The 19,683-nt window shown below is 41.8% G+C and overlaps 1 protein-coding gene and 1 long non-coding RNA gene across 3 annotated transcripts in view; one reads left to right on the plus strand and one right to left on the minus strand.

The window, feature by feature from the left end:
• Positions 1 to 1,933: 1,933 nt before the first annotated feature.
• On the minus strand, positions 1,934 to 15,560 carry LOC143440327 (uncharacterized). Its single transcript, XR_013108078.1, has 3 exons — positions 15,422 to 15,560; positions 15,111 to 15,212; positions 1,934 to 5,656 (listed from the first exon to the last, which is right to left on the minus strand). It is a non-coding gene; the product is annotated as an uncharacterized LOC143440327 (long non-coding RNA).
• Erap1 (endoplasmic reticulum aminopeptidase 1) overlaps positions 15,145 to 19,683 on the plus strand; it is a 33,158-nt gene continuing 28,619 nt past the window's right edge. The window contains exon 1 of one of the 2 annotated variants that reach the window (XM_076926994.1): positions 15,145 to 15,282. The gene's annotated coding sequence lies outside the window, so the exon portion shown is untranslated. Of the gene's footprint in view, positions 15,283 to 15,370; positions 15,501 to 19,683 lie in introns of those variants that run through there. The other variant, XM_076926993.1, reaches the window with a different exon arrangement.

The raw sequence follows: 19,683 nt of genomic DNA on the forward strand, positions 1-19,683 counted from the left end.
ACACAAATTCTAAGAACTGACATGTATTTCCTGAACAATGCTTTAAATATGCAGTATAGGGGATGTAGCAATGGCTCAGTAGGTAAGAGTACTGGCTGTTCTTTCAGTAGACCCTGGCTTAGTGGCCAGGCCCACATAGTGGCTAAAGATTGTCTGGAGCTTTGGTTCCAGGGCATTCAATGTCATCTTCACACATCTGTGAGCACTGTATGTATGTGTTATGTAAAAAAAAAATTAAGCTTTTCCTCTAATTTACTTAATTCTCAGAAAAAAATGACTCTGAGATTAATTCATAAGCATTGGCTTGTTCTCTGTCTTGCTCTTAACTTATTATCCCCTTTATTCTACCCTGGGTTTACCTATAAGATTGATTTCCCCCTTTTTTTCTTTTTACATCCATTTTCTCAATGTTCCTCGGGAGAATCTTTCTTTATTCTAACCTAACTTCAGCTATATGCTGGTTTACATCCCTCTCCTCAAATGTCCTGGGTAAATCTCCTGTACCTCTATTTCCCAGAATTCTATCCCTCCAAGTTGTTCCATTTCCTATATTCTGCCTCAACTCATTCATTGGCCATAAGCTTTTTTATTGATGGGTGATGAATTCTTTCTACATGCATATAAAAGATTCTCTCTACATGCTGTATAAATATGTTTGCAGGCAAAACATCCAAATATATAAAATAAAAATAAATAAATTAGATTAAATATACAGAACACTATTCATTTCTTCTCCTGAGTTAGATAAGAAAAGTACTTGATTTGAACTTTAATTCTTACTATCATTTTTCTAAATCTGGGCATTAAAGTTGGGAACAAACTCTAAGCAAAACACCTATGCACAAAGGCCAGGTGAAGATGTTGGATGTAAAAGCTGTGTGAGAATCCTGGGACAAAAATCTTGGAGAAATATCCAGGTGAAAAATTTGGGCCCAAAAGCCAGGAGCAAAGGCTAGGCAACAAGTTCAGGCACAAAGGTCTGGAGAAACAATCCTGAGCAAATGCTGGCAACAAAAGTGGATAAAAAGCCCAGGCCTAAACTTTAGAGGGAGAGTCCAGGCAGAAAATCCTGGAAGAAATGATAAACAAAAAGTCCAGGCAGAAAGACCAGTTGAAAATTCCTGGTGAAAATCATGGGTGAAAAACCAAGCTGTCCCCTCTCTCCTCTCCCATCTCCCGTCTCCCTCTGTCTCAGTCTAACTCTCCCCAACTCTTTCCCTCTTCCTCTGTGCCTGCCCCCATCTCCCATTTTTCTCTCTTTGTCCTTTCTGACTTGATATTCCCTTTATCATGCCACTTGATCTTAGATTTGACTCTACAGAAGTGTCTTTTTAACTCTTAAGCATTATATGAAATGAATTCATTACAATGTCAGAAAGCTCACTAATATACTATGAAATAGTTTAACAAAAGAAATAGTTCTTTTGTTAAATTCATTCTTATGCATTTTTATTATTTTAATGATTATAAAGATCTGTATGTAAACAAAGATACAGTCATGAGATTAACACAACTGAGGTGGAAGGCTCTGGCCTGAAGGAAATACATGCCATTTGAAATAATTTATTAGTTTGAATTAATTCTTTATGTTAAATATCATATCACCTCACATACTTTTACTTTGTCTTTCTAATCTGGATACCTTTTGTGTGGTGCTAAAAATGGAACCCTTGAGCTTTCTAAGTAAGAACTTCACCACTGACCCATGTCCCCAGACTTTCACTGTGACATTCTAGGGAAGTATTTAACTGCTGGTTCATGTTCCCAGTTCCTTACTGGAAGGTTCTAGATAAGCATTCTACCACTGAGCTCCTTTCCCAGCTTTTTCCCTTTTGTTTCTCCTTTATAGGTAATTGCTCTGACTAGTACCTAAGTACACAAAAGTAGAGAGAATGGACATGCTGGTCATGTTCTCTCTCTCTCTCTCTCTCTCTCTCTCTCTCTCTCTCTCTCTCTCTCTCTCTCCCTCTCTCTCATTTCCTCTCTCTCCTCTCTCTCTCTCTCTCTCTCTCTCTCTCTCTCTCTCTCTCTCTCCCTCTTTCTCTGTGTGTGTGTCTCTCTGTCTCTCTGTGTATCTCTTTTGCTTTTTCTCTCTGTTTTTGTCATAGATATCATTTATCAGACTCAGGAAGTTTTCTCACATTCATGGCTTGTTGGCCATGCCTGTCCTGAGTGTCTGATTTTTGTTAAATCAGAATTTACTGTATCTATTAAGATGATCATTGGCTTTTAAGATTCTATAAACAGGGTAAGTCTTCCTTTCTGAGCAGCCATTAACTCTCAATAGCTTGTCATCTGAGTCTATAGCCTCAAGTGCCCCTCCCCATCCACACTCATCAATGTTTTGACACTAACCTCTCCAATCACTGAGTTGATTGATGCCAGGCAACTTTTCAAAGCCCTGCACAACTTTGAGGATGATACATTTGTTCCTTCATTCCACAATTGAGAAAATATACAAAACTGAATCACCAGCTAGTCTAGTGTACACAGCAGCAAACAAGAGATAATGGCTCAGACAAGAGAGAAGGCAGTATCCACTCCTAATGTCATTCTCTGACCTCTACATGCATGTCCATACCTAAAATCATGCTTTGAACCCCAGTTGCATGCTCACCCTCATATATGTGAACATTATTCTGGACCTGGGGAGCTCACTCAGTGGGTGAATCACATGCCCTAGAATCATGAAATCCAAATAGAGTTTGGATTCCCAGAACCTGTGCAAATGCTAAGTGGACATGGCAGTCTACCTCAATTCTAGCCCCCAGAAAGTAGATACAGGATCTCCTGAGCAAGTGGGCTAACTAGACCAGCTATATTCGTAACCCCTATGTTTGATAGAAAAACTGCCCCAAAGAATAAGGTAAAAGAGTGACCAAGGTAGAATATCAAAGTCAGTCTCTGGCCTTTGTGTATATACCTGTATACAGGCATGGATCCACACATATGCCAATGTGTATATACACATAAGGATTTTTCAAATGAGAATATAATTTTAGACATAATCCCAGAGAGTAAGTAGACACTTCTGCCTACTGAAAAAGACTTCACTATCTTCGTTTTATGAGAGAGGCTTTCTAGTAATTCAGGCTTGTTTTGAACTTATGATGTAGCTCAAGCTGGTCTGGAATTCCAGATCCTCCTAAATATTATACCTCAATGACACACATGATTTTGGACATTCCAGTAATTTCTGGAGTGGAGGGAACAGTGGTTCCTGAGAGGAAAGTGACTGATGTGCAAACATTCATGTTACTGACTACCAGGAAGGATGATTGACCTGAGGCCATGAAAGTGATGTCTCAAGATAGATTGCAAATTGTCACAGACTATCTTCAACCAGTCTAGAGAAATATGATCTTACTGAAAAGAACAATCTCTTTAGAAAATCATGATCCTACTTTGCTCATAGGTGTTGTGTTGAAAAGAAAGTTTCAGTTATACAGCCACTGTTAACTTACATAGGAGATAGTAAACAACCCAAATCCATGTATGCGACTTTCATAGAATACAAGAGAAAAGACATAAAAGCAGACTAGGTAGGATGTGTTGGGAAGATATTTTTAGAAGGATTGAGGTTCTAGAAGGAGTGGGAGGGAGATGAAAGAGGAACAGGATGCATATAATAAAAAGGCATATGCTCACATACAGAATTGTCAAGAAAAGAAGGCTGGCTCAACATGCAAGTCTGGGTTATGCCCCATGCACACTATATCATAGCTCCTGCTTGAGAATTGAGGGCAGCAATAAAATCCACTTCAGCCATTACTTTTTTTAAATTTTTTTTTAAATTTTTTTTTGTTTTTTTAAATTTTTTTATTTTATTTTTTATTTTTTTTTTATTTTTATTTTTTTCAGCCATTACTTTTGATACAACATTTTACTCTGTACTCCAGTTGGCCTGGGACTTATTGTATAGACCATGTTGGCCTAGAACTCACAATAATAATCCTACAAACAGCCTTCCTTTGTAAGGCAATGGACTGGTGTTTCACTCCCCATGTAGCTATCTCTTATAGGTCCTCAGTACTCACCAGGCTATTACCTCTTTTTCTTGCCTCCTTACCCAGGTCCTAGGTACTATCACTTATATTGGGTCCTCTTTTCTTTCCCCTCATGTAGCTCAACTCCTGGTTAATTTCCCAAACCTCCTCAACCTCATAGACATGGTAACAGCAGGACCCATATCTCCCTACTGGTAACGTTGGTCTTGAGGATGCCAATCACTGACTGGAAAGAACATGACTTTGGGCTTGAAGACACTAAGGATAGTTTAGAGTGAACAAAAGGGATCCTTGTATGCATCTCTATAACTCTATCACTCTTTCTTACAAGGGCCTCATTCTCCCTGGGCACAGATCCATTAAGATCTTTTCAGTAAGATCTTAATGGATCTGTGCCCAGGGATCCTGAGCCTCCACAGAGAGTGGAAAGGAGTTGCTTTGTGAGTTGCTCAGGTTCTTGCTGTGGGATGGAGGCAAGAATAAAGTAATTTAAAGAGAATCCCCTAGCAACAGGCTCTGACATCCATCCCACCTTCCCTTCTTTCACCCTCAACTCAGTTCCAGTCCAGGTCCAGTCACTTCCTACCTAAGGATCTGGAAGTCAAACTGGATGGTTTTCTTTGTGTCTCAAAGATGAGGAACAGTGAATGGAAAACCATCCCAGAGCTGAGTAACAGGAAGGAAAGGGGTATTGTTAGATAGGATGTCTACCTATGTGCTAGGACCCATCTCTGCTCTCTTGTAGTCCTTCCCCTTCTACCCTTGACTTAAACTGGTGCCTGCCTTCATGGGGTTGCTCAGGTGGCTCTGGTTTACTGCAAAGTCATCATAGCTCAGGCTAGAGAAGTTCTGGGGACATGTGGACACAGATCAGACAGGCTTTGGCACCCCTCTGAAATGAATCACCAGTGCAGCCTCACTTGAGAGTACCTTTTCACCCCTGAGTGTCTGAAAGTTCTTAGTACTCAGCCTCTAGAGGGTGCATGACCCAAAGCTCAGCTCATTAGTGCCACTCTCACCCATATTTGGGGCATGGGACATAAAGTTTAATGAGTTCTTTTCAACTAGTTACACATTTTTTCTGCTCCTTGAGGGGGACCCACAGGGTAAAAACACTGAAGAATAAATCCACAAATGAGGGCAATGGGGCATGGTAATAACATATTGGAACTGGTTTTGCAGACTGGGCTCCAGCTTTGATAGGCATGAGGTGAGGTGCTTCATGCAGAGACTGCATTTAATCTGTCTAGAGCCAGAGAAAGAAATGCTCTTGTAGACAAATTTGAAACTCTGAGATGCCCACAGAGCTCACAAGGATAAATAGCCATGATATCCCTGACTTTTGTCATGTGACAATCTCATTAACCCATACACAACCAGCTACAGGTCAGATACACAGATGTCTTCACCACAGTCCAGCACGATCTGGGCCTGGGGAGCAGGATAGCCTTGACGATAGCCCTTTCCTAGGGCCCTATCTCAGGTGGCAGGCCTACCAAACTCTTTCTTTACCTTGCCCTTTATCCAGCTCTCGCTCTGGTAGTGTAGAACTGGCTGGAAGCTGTCCATGGGGACTTGGGATCCAAAGAGAAGTTGAGGGCAATGTGAATCAGAGAGAGTTTGTTTCCAAAATCTGGATCATTTGAGGGCTATGGGAGAGAGGACAAGGGGTGCACATGATCAGCAACTCTGATCAAGTCCTTGCTTCTCCCTATAACTGACTCAGGGTCCAAATCTGACAATCCTCATTGCTCTCTAGACCTAAGTACCTGGAGACTGGCTCTTCTGACAGAATGATTTCTTCCCTAGGCTCAAAAGAACCCCAGGCCCTTCAGGCCATATGCTGAGATAGATGTTTATCTCCCTGAAGTCCTCCTGAGCCTTGTTCTGGATGATAAGCGTCTGGGTAAGGGTTCCGAGGCCAGGAAAAGCAGCCTCCATCTTCTTCCTTCTGGTAGCTGCCAAGATTTACAGCTTGCCTGCCCTGTTTTTATTTTATTTTTTCCAAACTAATAAAGTAGTTCTTTATCTTCTACGTGATTCCATTTTTGAAATCTATTAATAAGACTAAATAAGCAAAGAAGGTTGATTCTCCAGTAACAATTGTATCTAGTGTTAGCATTTTATCTAGGCTCTGCCCCATAGTTACCTGGCAACAACCAGGTGTGCCTGACTAAAATAAAAGGGGTCACTTGCCCTCTCCTCTCTCTCTTGCTCTCTTGCCTACTTGTTCTCATTCTGACCTCTCACCCCTTTCCCTTCTCTCCCCTTTTCCCCTCCCTGCTTGCTCTCCAAGTGCTCATGACCAGCCTCCACCTCTCTCTCTCTCTCTCTCTCTCTCTCTCTCTCTCTCTCTCTCTCTCTCTCTCTCTCTCTCTCTTTCTGTCTCACTCTTCCTCTCAACTCCTCTCCCCATGCCCTGAATAAACTGTATTCCATACTATACCATCATGTGGCTGGTCCCCCATGGGGAAGAGATGCTTCAGCATGGGCCCTTGGAGGCAACCCCTTCCCCTACACCTGACTACACATCCAGCAAACATATTCCTTCTCCTTATCTTTTTTTTAATTTAAAACACAACATTTAGTATGTGTTTTAGGATCCAGTGGTTCTGGAAATTCTAGAATAATTTTGGTACCTTAACACATGTTGTGGATTGGCCTGGTGCTATTTGTATTTTGATGCTAATTCTGCTTCCTCAAGAAGAGCTGCCCCAACAAGGAGTGGACCACATACTCAGGTGATTCCATGTGAACCTTCTTCCCATTTTAACTGGCACATAAAGGCTAGAGACTTTGAGCAGTGGAAGGAAAAGGTGGGGCTAGCAGTTGTAGAGAAGGGGAAGAGAGGAAGGAGAAGAAGAGACGAGACAAGGGAAGATGGAGGAAGAGGAGGAGGAAGGAAGATGGAACAATATCACATGTCCTGGAGAAGCCACAGTAGCAAGAGATCTCATAGTTGGGGAATAGAGTAGTGTATTCGTATATCTGCCCAATCAAGGCATGCAGCTTATAAATATTATAACTGAGGTGTGTGTTCCTTGCATGGGCTTATTGGGGTTGAAGATTTACCTCAATACATGTGATTCTTACCAAGACTAGCATCCACTGATTCCTTTTATGGTGCTCTTTCAAGATGACTGGAACTCTTTTTAATGTCTGGCTCCACTTGGGTGAATTAGGAAATAGTATAATGTCTATCTTGACTGCAAAGTTCAAGAGTATAACCTAGTTAGCACAGCTGGATCCCACAGTATGTTACTAAGACCTGGGACAACAACTTGTAGGATTTTTTTTTTTTTTCTTTTTGTATTCGGGTTTAGATGTTTCAGTCTATCATGGCAGAGAAGACATGGTAGAAGAAAACTGCATAGAATAAGGAAATAAAATGTCTTGTTTCTAGGTGCTCCCCTTTCCCTTTTGATCCCATCCTGCCACTTACTTGATGGAATAGTCCCACCTATATTAAAAACAGACCACTTCCACTTTAGTCAATTTTCTCTTAAAGATACACTTAGAGATGGGCTGCTACCCTAGGCAATTCTTGATCCAGCTGTCTTAATTAATTTTCTATTGCTGTGGATACATCATGACCAAGGAAACTTATAAAAGAGTTTATTGGTGCCTTACAGTTTCAGAGGGTGAGTCCATGGTCATCATGGCAGGTAATATGGCATCAGGTGCACAGGCATGGTACTACAGCCTGTGCTACAGCATCTTGAGACAACTACAAGACAGAGAGTGCTCACCTCTGGTAACACACCTTCTCCAACAAGACTACCCCTCCTAATCCTTCCAAACAGTTCTACCAACTTAGGACCAAGAATTCAAATGTATGAGCATGTGGATAGCATCTTCATTCAAACTACCACACCAGCCAGATTGACAAGATGAACCATCACAGAGACCTTCCTAGGGTTTGTTTTTTTCCTTCTGTTTTCCTTTGAATTAGCAGCCCTTTAAATCCAGCTCCTATATGAGGTTGCCCCTGGCAGATCACCTACCATTCTTACCCTTCCCGCACAAGTTTCTTCATTCTAGAAAAATGTTGCTTTAACGTTTTTTTGTTTGTTTATTTGTTTTTGTTTTACTTATTCACTTTATATCCTGCTCACTGCCCCCTTCCAGTCACCACCTCCCACAACCCATTCCCTTTCCCCCTCCCCTTCTCCTCTGAGAGGGTGGGGCCTCCCTGGGACCCTCACCTCCCCACACCAACCCCTGGGACATCAAGTCTCTCTGAGGCTAAGCATTTCTTCCCCCACTGAGGCCAGATAAGGTTGAACATGTACAGGTAACAGGTTTTGGGATACCCCTGGTTTCAGTTGTTCAGAACTCACATGAAGGTCAAGTTGTACATCTGCTACATATGAGTGGGGAGGCATAGGTCCAGTCAGTGAATGTTCTTTGGTTCAGACTCTAAGAGCCCCAAGGGTCCAGGTTGGTCTTTCTGTGGAATTCCTATCCCCTCAGAGCCCCCAATCCTTCTTTGTATTCTCCCAGCAGCCCCCAAGCTTCATCCACTGTTTGGCTGTGGGCTTTAACCTTATTATATGAGGATCAGGTGACCTAGGTTACATATGAATACTTTCAAATTGTGACATTTAGATAAATTGACTAGTTCTTGTGAACTTAGTAGTTTGCTTTAAAGTATCTTTTTCTGGTGGTAAGTACACCGGTATAGATTTTTTAAAGCTGCAATTTATCTTATAAAAAAGTGTCATAATTTTTTAATTAAAGCATATCAAGAAAAAAAAGCCTTATTATTATTCATTCTCAATAGTATTTTCAAATTTGAATTTTAGGACTGAGAAGCCTGTGGGTTACTGTGGTGGTTGAATAAGTAAGACTAGTCCCACAGGCTCATATATTTAAATGCTTAGTCACTAGGGAGTGACACTATTTAAAAGGATTAGGAGGTGTGGCCTTGTTGGAGAAAATATGTCTCTAGGGCTGGGCTGTGAGGCTTCAAAAGTCCACACAAAGTTCAATATCTCTCTATCTGCCTGTAGATCAGGATGCCACTCTTAACTGCTCTAACACCATGACTGCTATGTCTGCTACCATACTTCCTGCCATGGAGATAATGGGCTAAACCTCTGAAACTGTAAGCAAACCCCCAATTCAATGCTGTGGTCTCTCTCTCTCTCTCTCTCTCTCTCTCTCTCTCTTTCTCTCTGTGTGTGTGTGTGTGTGTTTGTGTGTTGCCTAGTCATGGTGTCTCTTCACAGTTATAGAATAGTAACTAAGACAGTTACACACATGCAGCAGGAGTTACCAGAACCAAGAAGCAAGAAATGAATGGATGAATGTTATGGGGAGGGAGACAGAGAGATAGCAAATAAGCATGAAAATGAGCCGTGGCTTGCATTTAATGTACTATCTAATGGTAGGTGAGCCATCAACTTGCTACCCTTTCTCTTCCCTCTGACAATTTCTAATCTTGGCAGTTTTCTTAGTTGTGATTTCACAGACTATAACTGAATTTAAAATTTAGAATCTAAAGTCCAAATCAGCCTTTGCAAAATCCAAGGTAGTGTTTTAAAACTGGAAATGAATGCTTCCAAATCTACACTTATACTCTGTACTACTCTTTGAGTCTAAAGATGAAACCACAGCCAGTGTAACTAACTGTAACTCTGAGCGACAGTGCACAGCACTGTTAGCATTCTCCTTGCCTGTTGGCCAGCTCTTCCCTACCCAGGTCACAGAGAAACTTATTTCCTCCTGTATTTTCAGGTGACTTCTGTATCAGCTTCAAGTCATCTGTTCCACTTGCTTCTGCTATACTGATCTTCAAGAAATGTCTTTATGCCTATGTGTATAGTTCAAAGGTTGAGGAGCACACACCTAGCATCTACAAGACTTGTGAAGGAGTGGAGAGGGAAAAGACAGACTGAATGATCATGAAGGAAAGTTTACTAGTAACAAAAGTGAAAGCACTACATAAAAATATAATGTAAAATCATGCAATGCAAGGCCCTGAACAAGCTAAGGTAGCTGGGAGTTTTTAGAGATGCTTGGAGATTTTAAAAGCTAGAGGTACACTGTAATGCCAACCATCATATGATCACAGAAATTACCAGATTCTGAAAGCCCCATAATTCTGCTGAATTTTAATAAAACATTTCCCATAATTCCTTTCTATTTGAATCTAGGATGGGGTGCTTATTTTTATAATAAAATATGTTGACAGGAATTGAGAAGCATCCTGGGACAAAATTGTTCTGGTTTCCATCTGCGCCCAGAGCTAATCCTGTGCCACAGTTCTCCATAGCCAAATCCCACCAGGACAGAGCTAGTCTCCTAGGAGGCTGACACACCTAAGAGCACAAGTAAGTCCACCACTTCTGCTTAAATACCTAGCCCAAAAGAGACCTGCCTGGAGCCCTCAGAACACAGGAGCCGTGGAGGAGCCTGGGACAGAATGCTTCTGGTTTCCATCTGAGCTCCAGAGCTGACCTAGTGCCACAGCTCTTCACAGGCAAATTCTGCCCAGACAGAGCTGGTCTCCCTAGGAGTGTTGACACACAAGCTTATATGAGGAAAAAGCCACAGTCAGAGACAGCAAGACCAGCTAACAGCAGAAATAATTAGATGGGGAGAGGCAATAAGAACATAATAAAGAACATAAGCAATAGAAACCATGGCTACTTGGCATCATCAGAACCCAGTTCTCCCACCACAGTAAGCCCTGGCTACCCCAACACACTGGAAAATCAAGACTCTTATTTAAAATCACATCACATGATGATGATAGAAGACTTTAAGAAAGCCAAAAATAACTCCCTTAAAGAAATACAGGAGAATACAGGTAAATAAGTAGAAGCTCTTAAAGAGGAAACACAAAATTCCCTTAAAGAAATACAGAAAAATACAACCACACAGGTGAAGGAATTTAACAAAACCATCCAGGATCTAAAAATAAAAAAAGGAACAATAAAGAAACCACAAAGGGAGACAACCCTGGAGATAGAAAACCTAGGAAAAAGATCAGAAGTCATAGACGCAAGCATCACCAACAGAATACAAGAGACAGAAGAGAGAACCTCAGGTGCAAAAGATACCATAAAAAACATTGACACAACTGTTAAAGAAAATACAAAATGCAAAAAACCTCCGGGAAATCCAGGACACAATGAGAAGACCAAAGCTAAGGATAATAGGTATAGAAGAAAGTGAAGATTCCCAACTTAAGAGCCAGTAAATATCTTCAACAAAATTATAGAAAATGTCCCTAACCTAAAGAGATGCCTTTGAACATATAAGAAGCCCACAAAACTCCAAATAGACTAGATCAGAAAAGAAATTCCCCCTATCATATAATAATCAAAACATGAAATGCACAAAACAAAGAAAGAATATTAAAAGCAGTAAGGGGAAAAAGGTCAAGTAACATATAGTTACACCAGAATTCTCACCAAAGACTATAAAAGCCAGAAGATCCTGGACAGATGTCATACAGACCCTAAGAGAACATAAATGCCAGCCCAGGATACTATACCCAGCAAAACTCTCAAATACCGTAGATGGAGAAACCAAGATATTTCATGAAAAAAAAAAAAAAAACAAATTTACACAATATCTTTCCACAAATCAATCCCTACAAAGAACAATAGATGGAAAACTCCAACACAAGGAGGGAAACTACAACCTAGAAAGAGCAAGAAAGTAATCTTTCAACAAACTCAAAAGAAGATAGCCACACAAACATAATTCCACCTATAACAACAAAAATAACAGGGACCAAAAATCATTTTTCCTTAATACCTCTTAACATCAATGGACTCAATTCCTCAATAAAAAGACATAGACCAACAGACTGGATACATAAACAGGACCCAGCATTTTGCTACATACAAGAAATATCATCTCAATGACAAAGGCAGACACTACCTTAGAGTAAAAGGCTAGAAATCAATTTTCCAAGCAAATGGTCCCAAGTAAAAAGCTGGAGTAGCCATTCTAATATCAAATAAAACCGACTTTCAACCAAAATTTATCAAAAAAGATAAGGAAGGACATTTCATATTCATCAAAGGAAAAATCTACCAAGATGACCTACAATACAATTCATGGACCATATGAAGCTCAAGAGGAAGGAAGGCCAAAGAGTGGATGCTTCAGTCCTACTTAGAAGGGGAAACAAAATAATCAGGGGAAGTAGAGAGTAGGAAGAACTTGAGAGGAGGAGAAGAGTAGGGGAAGAAGGAAAGAATCAGGTATGGGAGGAGATAAGAGGAGATGTACACAGAGTCAGGAAATTGAACAGAGTTGTGTAGCAATGGGGAATGGGGAACTGGGGTTAGCAACCAGGAAGTCCCAGATGCCAGGAAAGTAAGAGCCTCCTAGGACCCCATGGGTATAACTTTAGTTGAAATACCCCATAAAGGTGAGGGAAAACCTGTCGAGACCATATTCAGAGGTTAGGTATGACCCCCCCCCCCCCAGTTTAGGGATGGGGCCACCCACACATTTCTAAAGTTTTAACCCAGAATTGCTTCTGTCAAAAGTAAATACAGAGACAAAGAGTGGGGCAGAGACTGAAGGAAAGGCCATCCAGAGACTGCCCCACCTGGGCATCCATTCCACATGCAGACACCAAACCAAGACACTATTGAGGATGCCAAGAAGTACTTGCTGAAAGGAGCCTGATTCAGCTGTCTCCTAAGAGGATCTGCCAGATCCTGACCAATACAGATGTGGATGCTCTCAGCCAACCATTGGACTGAGCACAGGGATCCCAATGGAGGAGTTAGGGGAAGAAATGAAGGAGCTGAAGGAGCCTTATCTGGCATCAATGGGAGGGGAGGCCCTTGGTCCTGTGATGGCTTGATGCCCCCATGTAGAGGAATGCTAGGGTGGCAAGGTGGGAGTAGGTGGGTGGGTGGGGGAGCACCCTCATAGAAGCAGGGTAAAGGGGGATTAGATGGGGGTTTGCAGAGGGAAAACCAGGAAAGGGGATAACACTTGAAATGAAAATAAATAAAATATCCAATTTTAAAACATTTCAATAAATAAATAAATAAATAAATAAATCTTTTTTTAAAAGTTAAACAAGAAAAAGGGGGGGAAAAGCATGTGCCTTGAAATAGCTGAGGTTCAAAGACATTAGAAACCCTGGGACTGAAAATATTTAGGAGACAGAAAATTCCAGGAGGCCACCTAGCTGGAACCGTACTGCAGGTCCTAGCACAGGAACAGGCACAGGGCCCTGCTGCTGAGAAAAGTGAACTTTGGTTTACATCCACAATTGTTACAGGCTTCTAATCTAAAATCATAGTCTATAAAGTCAGATTGAGAGAGTCAAACTTAAACAAGAAGCAGGAGGTGGGACTAAAGAATCTAGGTTTCTGTTTAATATCTAGTGATGGAACTACTTGCCATATCCACACATTTGTAAAGGACTCCCAAATTAGGAGTCTCAAGCACTGATGTAAATGATAGACAGCTGTAATGGAGAAAGTAGTAACGTGTGGGCTTAGCATGCACAGGTTCAGTCTCAGCTGCATAAACATCAAAGAAGTAAATAATCAGAAATATTGTGAGGTCGAATAGTATGTAGCCTGGGCTAGCCTGGAACTCTCTATGTTGGGACTCATGGCGACTTGCTTTTCTCTGCCTATTCCATGCTGGAACTAAAGGCATGCACCATCATTGCACAGCCAAATAGGTTGTTGTTCTTTTTTTTTTTTTTTTTTTTTTTTTGTTTCGTTTTGTTTGTTTTTTTTTTTTTTTTTTTTTTTTTTTTTTTAGTTTTTTGAGACAGGGTTTCTCTGTTCGTAGCCTTGGCTGTCCTAAAACTAACTCTGCAGGCTTGCCTTAAACTCTGCCTACCTCTACCTCCCAAGTGTGGGGATTAAAGGTGTATACAGCACCACCTCCTGACCACTTAGTTGTATTTTTTGGAGACAGTCTCCTTACACACCCTAGATTGGCCTCCAACTTGAGATTCTCTCCCCTCAGCTTTCTAAGAGCTGGATTGCAGGTACGTAGTATATCCATTTATATTTACAATTTTTTTTAAAGATTTATTTTTTAATGTATATTTTGTGTGCATGCATATATATGTGTAGGATCATGAAAGGACACCCTGGCTTCTGGTTGAGCAATGGCTGGAAATCACTGGCTGGGAGACCCTGCAGGGTTCCCTGCAAGGGGCTGCAGGCATTTTGCCATGCTCCCAGACTCTAGGCTCCTGACATGCGGTCGCAGACCTCCATAGATCTGTGTGTGCTCCATAGATCTGTGCCTTTCAAGTCACCATAGGAGCCCCTCCACAGGTAGAGGGCATGTTGATAATGGACTAAACTTCTGAAACTGTAAGCCAGTCCCAATTAAATGTTTTCCTTTGTAAGAAAAAAAAAAATGTCCCTGGTGGTACTTTTTTTTTTTTTTTTCCAAAAACGAAGCACTGAAAACAGTGTTGAGAAATAATGCTAGTATGTCAAGTTCTCAATGGGCAGGAGACTGAGAAGTAGGCCTAAGCAAAAGCCTGGGGAACAGCCAGGATGGAGAGTATTTGGACAGGGACTAAGATGTGTGTTTTATTACTTCTGTGTAAAACTGGCTTTAAATTAAATAATTAACTAATTAATTAATTTTAATGTAGGAGTGCTGTATGTACACCTACCTGCCAGAAGAGGGCATCAGATCCCTTTATAGATCGTCGTGAGCCACCCTGTAGTTTCTTGGGAACTGAACAAAGGACCTCCAAAAGACCAGCAGGTTCTTAACCACTGAGCCATCTAACCTTACTTGGCAGTGGTAGCGCACACCTTTGATCCCAGAACACCAGGCGGATCTCTGAGAGTTCGAAGCCAGACTGGTCTACAGCATGAGTTTTAAGACAGCTAGGGCTGCACAGAGAAATACTGTGTCAAAAAACCTAAATAAATAAATAAACAAACAGACAAATACATAAATGGCAATCCTCTGTAATGCAGTGTCTATTATTATTATTATTGTTATTATTATTATTATTATTATTATTATTAGGTGTAGGGAAGTTCTGGTATCTACATAGCACAGAAAACCCCGGAGCACTCAGAATTTAACTTCCGGATTGTATCTTTTGGGGGCGGGGCAAGGCTCTCAGCTTACTGAAAATGTCTTCTGCATACAATAGGTGTCCCTCCAAGTTGGCAGTCCAAGGCAATCTGAATGCATTGTTGAGCACCACCTCTGCATATTGCTGCATTTCTTCTGTTAGCAAAGTTAGCAAACAAATCAAATACACCATCGAAAAGGAGAGGAGAGAACAGTTCACGTTCTGGTGGGTGCGCCTCCCTGCGTAATGCTCTGCCCAGCCCTGGAGAATTCCTTCCCTATCATGGTCCCTAACTTGGAGTCCCGGTAACCCTGCTAGACCCGACCCTTGGGCTCGCTCTCTTTTAGCGCCATAGCTGGCCCACCTCGGCTCCACGTGCCCTTGCCGCCCAACTTCACTTTCACTTTCGGTCCGGGGCGGCAGGACTGGCGGCGGTGGTGAAGGTGAGGCGGCTCGGCCGGGCCAGGTGGCGCGTTGGACCCGCGCGGTACCGGGCTGTGGGCAGCTGAGGGTGGGCTCCGGTTAGCCGGCCCCGGTGGAGGCCCGGGCTCGGGCGGGCAGGACGGGCGCGGTGGGTCGGGAGCAGGCGTCCGAGCGCGCCGAGAAGCGCGGAGCCGCGGCAGGCCGGCCCCGCCCGGTCGGCGGCCTGGAGAAAGAGAACGCTGCAAAGCTGGCGCGCTTGCTGGCTTGAGTCACTGTCAGGAGCCGACCACGCTCCGCCTAGCTGCTGGAAACTGGCCAGCGCTCCATCCCACTAAAGCCTAATGGCGACTTGGGAGGGCTGGGCAGACCTCTAGGCTCCTGGAGAGCACCTTGAGGGTATTCCCAGAGAAGAAGCGCTGGTGAGGGCAGGAAGTATCCGGAAGGCTTCCTCTCTGGCTCCTGTACTCCTGTTGCTCCCGAATCGGGTCCCCAAACCTCCCTGCCCCTCCCTCCCTCTTCCCCTTCTGCTCCTGCTCCCAAGGCTACAGGTGGCCTTTGTAGGGCAGGTTTTCTTTGAGCTCCTTTGAGCAAAATGAGTTCCTTTTCTGGTTTGTTGCTGGAATGGTTAATTTCCTAAGAGAAAGGAAAGGAGCAGGAGAACACACTTCCTTAAATTTGGGGTGGCAGTTCTTTGGGTAACCTGGGTTTGGAAAGAAATACTGTTGTTGTTGTTGTTGTTATTGTTGTTGTTGTTGTTTTTAAAGCCAGAATTCCTGTCAGCTCCGTATATGGTCAATAATCTAAAAACTTTTTTAATTGGCCGAAGTTGCCAAAGCTCCCACCTCCATCTCTTTCCTGATCAGATTTGGAACCATATCTTGAATCAGCAGCTTTTTAAGGTGGACCCAAGGGGAAAATTCCAGTATATTGAAATAATGTCAGAAGTGATGAGCCATTTTCAGTGCATGTTAACTTTACAGAAGTTTGGATTATACTGGGGGAAGTTTGAAAGCATATGTGTTGCTGATTGATTGCTTTACATTCGGTGTTCTAATATAAGTAGGAAATCGTCCAAACAATTATCTTTAACTTTCCTGAGCAGCATGAAAAGTCAGAATCACCACATGCTACTTAAATAAGATTTCTAAAATGGCAAACTCTCTAGCTTGAGGTAAGTTAGGTGGCAGAACCTACCACACACTAACAATGGATAACGTCAATTTCATCACATGAAAAATGAAAGTATTTGCAGTGTTCTTAAAATTAAAACAAAGCCTGGAGTGGTATGACATTAAATCTGTGCTAAGAGTCCTCCTAGAAATTTTATTTGGGAGTCTTCTTTTAGACATCAAAGTTAAACATGTTAATAAATGAACCCACAATTCGTTCTCCCTTTAAGAGTTATTGTGTTCCAGGAATAGCCACACAAACAACTGAGACTCCAGTTTCATTCAGGTATGGATGGTTTATTGAACCCACACTCCAAAACTGATTTTAAGCAGGGTTGCAGCCAGGAGTCAGGATCCAGAACTGTGACCCTGGACAGTCCCCAGTCCAGTTTTTATGTGGGGAAAACAACAACACACAGTGCATTTTCAACATTTACAACCTTTACAACGATTAGGCTATCTTGACAAAGCAGCACTGCCTGACCTTTAAGCTGATAGGGTGAGTCTAGAGGCAAGGAGGCTAGGGGGTCTCCAAAGTTCATGAGGCTCCTGAAACAGCACAACAACAAATTGTTTTTGCCAGGGCAAGGAACAATAGGTCAAGTTAAGGTTAAGAGCTACAAAACAAAGGTTGAGGTAATTTGGCAGAACTATTGTCAGGTTTTAATAATTAGCAATTGTACTTTTAGGCCTTTGTAGTTCACTAAAAGACACTGGTGCCTATTTGATTTTCATTCTAGACATTCATTCATTCTTTCTTAATAACTGCTCTCTCCTACTCCAACTTCCAGCGCATCCTAAATAGAGTAGTCGAACCCTCTTGCAATCTTATCCCTAGGCTTTCCTGCTTGTTGCTTTCAATTCTTTATTGTAACACCAGAGCTAAACATACTAGAACATGACCTAAGATTGGTTGGGATTAGCCAAATAATTTTAACAGTAAAATACCTCTTACTGCACTGAGTTTTATCAAGCGTTTCTCATGTAAGTGCTGCGGGAAATCTGAAGACCGTTGCTTTCCAGCAGTCTTCAGTGCAGAAGTGCAGGTATAAATGCACCAATGAGACTTTTAAGAGGCAGGGCTGAAAAATAATAGGGGGGACACAGAAAGTACTGGGAAAGGTCAAAGAAGGGCGTTCTTGTGTCTGGAATATTCCAGGAAGGATTCTTACTTAGGGTTGCCTTATTTGAATTGAACCTTGAAAGATATGAGAAAGGTATTGAGAGGGAGGGAATCCTGGAAAGAGATGCAGATGGAGAAAAACTTCCCATGTTCATTTTGAGAACAGCCAAAACCCAAAGTGTATTTGGTATGGGTTGTAGTTGGGGTGCCTGGATAGAGCCTTGGTTCCCAGACTTGGGGGTGGAGGTGACGCATGGGGGATAGAGGGCCTGATTACCTGGCTCAAAAGTCTAGGGGGAAGAGGAGCCTTTGAAGACTACTTTGGAGATGTTTTTCAGTCTGGTGATGAAGAATCTTCATCTCAGTAACTCAGTTCTAACATCCAGTGAGTGCTTGTGGATTACCAGGTCAAAGGACACCATCCTCTGGAAGGCTATCTTTGAAAAGAGAAAAAAGACAGGTGAAAAAAAAAAATTAGTCTGTTAAAATGTAATAGACTTCAAGATAAAACTCTGCACTGGATTCAACTGAACACAAAATTCAGTGGCATTTATGGCTATTGATAATTTTAAACTTATTCCCTTAGATAAGGTACAAATATAGGGCAGATAAGTGACTTTTTAGGAAAGACCAAGTACTAATGCAAGATTGCCTCATGTGCCCACTGACTTTCCATAGATGAGCACGGACATTCGTTCTGTCTGTATTATACCCTATTTTGGTTTCCTGGTACTGGTGCCAAACACAGATATATTCTTCCTACTTCCATTATAAGGTCATTTGTGCTAACTCTTTAGTATGAGACCTTACCACATCAGCTGCTCATGAACCTTTCTTTCAACTCAAAAACACTTGCAGCCTTTGCATTTCCTGAGTTGCTGGAGAGTGCCAGGGACTTATAGAGTAGCTTGCCTGTTTGAACCTGCCACACTCATATCACTTTCTTCTGTCTTGGGCCAAGATGGAAGCACACTGTCACTTCTCTTTTCTCTGTCTATTCACCTTCGAGGAAATCCATCATTTTGTTCCTGCATTGGCATTGCGCCTGAGAAGATAGGGGCAGGGGTTTTATGCCATATTAACATCTAAGCTTCATTTTACCTTAAGTTGTGCCAGTCCTTCAAAAATCTGGAGTTGTCTTTCAATGTGTTTTAGATTTTTAAAAAAGTAAACAAAAACCCACTATTTTGTCTATTCATACTATCTTCCCTTCTCATTTGGGTGTTATCTTTGGAATTGGGGTTGTAGTCTCCACATAGATGCTATAGGGGACCCTTTCTGTTCAACTACTAGATCCACTACCCAAATTGACAAAGTTGTAGATGATTTTTAACTCTGAGTTTGGAGGTGGAGGTGGGTAAGAATGGAAAATGAGTAGTCAAGGACAATGCATCAACTACTGTGCTAGTGTTCTGACATACTGCTATTAAAGGGTTGAGCCTGAATTTGGAAGCTTTCTACCCTGGCTTGCCAATAAAATCCCTGGGAAGTTTGCTGTTAAAGTTGATTATTAGTTGATTATTAATAATTATTTAATTATTGTCAATAGGTATCCAGGTGTCAGGTACTAGAAAGGGTAATGCATACATTGTTATATACATCAGAATGACTCTATTCAGCATTAATACATACAGAATCTTCCAAAAGTAGTACATATTTAAAATTCCCTTCCTTGTGCTATTGGGAGCACTCTTCATTCTTTTTGTTTCCTGTGACAACCTCACTACATAACCCTGGGTAGCATGTTTTAACATGCTACATAAACTAGGCCCGCCTTCAGCTTGCAGTTATCCCCCTGACTCTGAGTTCTGTGTATTGAAGATACAAGCACATCTAGCTAGTTGCACTCCTCAGGCCCACTACAAAGCATCACTTGACTTTAAATTTTTAACTTTTATTTTAGTTGAAAGT

The sequence above is a fragment of the Arvicanthis niloticus genome, chromosome 29 (genome assembly GCF_011762505.2).
Source record: "Arvicanthis niloticus isolate mArvNil1 chromosome 29, mArvNil1.pat.X, whole genome shotgun sequence".
Lineage (NCBI taxonomy): Eukaryota > Metazoa > Chordata > Mammalia > Rodentia > Muridae > Arvicanthis > Arvicanthis niloticus.